This window comes from Diabrotica virgifera, chromosome 1 (genome assembly GCF_917563875.1).
Source record: "Diabrotica virgifera virgifera chromosome 1, PGI_DIABVI_V3a".
Classification (NCBI taxonomy): domain Eukaryota; kingdom Metazoa; phylum Arthropoda; class Insecta; order Coleoptera; family Chrysomelidae; genus Diabrotica; species Diabrotica virgifera.
Window position 1 is genome coordinate 294502563 of NC_065443.1, and position 470 is coordinate 294503032.

The following is a 470-nucleotide window of genomic DNA, read 5'->3' on the forward strand; positions in this document are numbered from 1 at the left end:
AATAATTATTATACTATAAACGATTTATTGCAATTTTTGGTTTTATTTTTTCAACAGTTTAATAAGAATAATTGAAAATATAACAAATGATTTGTATTACTTATTTGGTATGGTCTGTGCCTGTATAGTTTTATAACGTTCTGGATTGGACAGACATTTGTCACATTCAGGAGACGAAAAAGTGACGGAGCGGTTCCGCAACGGTTGGGAATTCAAAATCAACTCCCATAAAGCTCCAGGTTATGATCTAATAATGGGAGAAATTCTCAAACATTTACCAAGAAGAGCTATCGTGTTTCTCACTACTTTATACAACCGAATTCTTCATCTTTCCTACTATCCAACGCAATAGAAATTTGCTGAAATTATCATGATCGCCAAACCTGGAAAGCCACCAACAGAAGCTGTCTCTTACAGACCTATAAGCCTGCTGCCTATACTCTCTAAAATATTTGAGCGACTACTGCAAA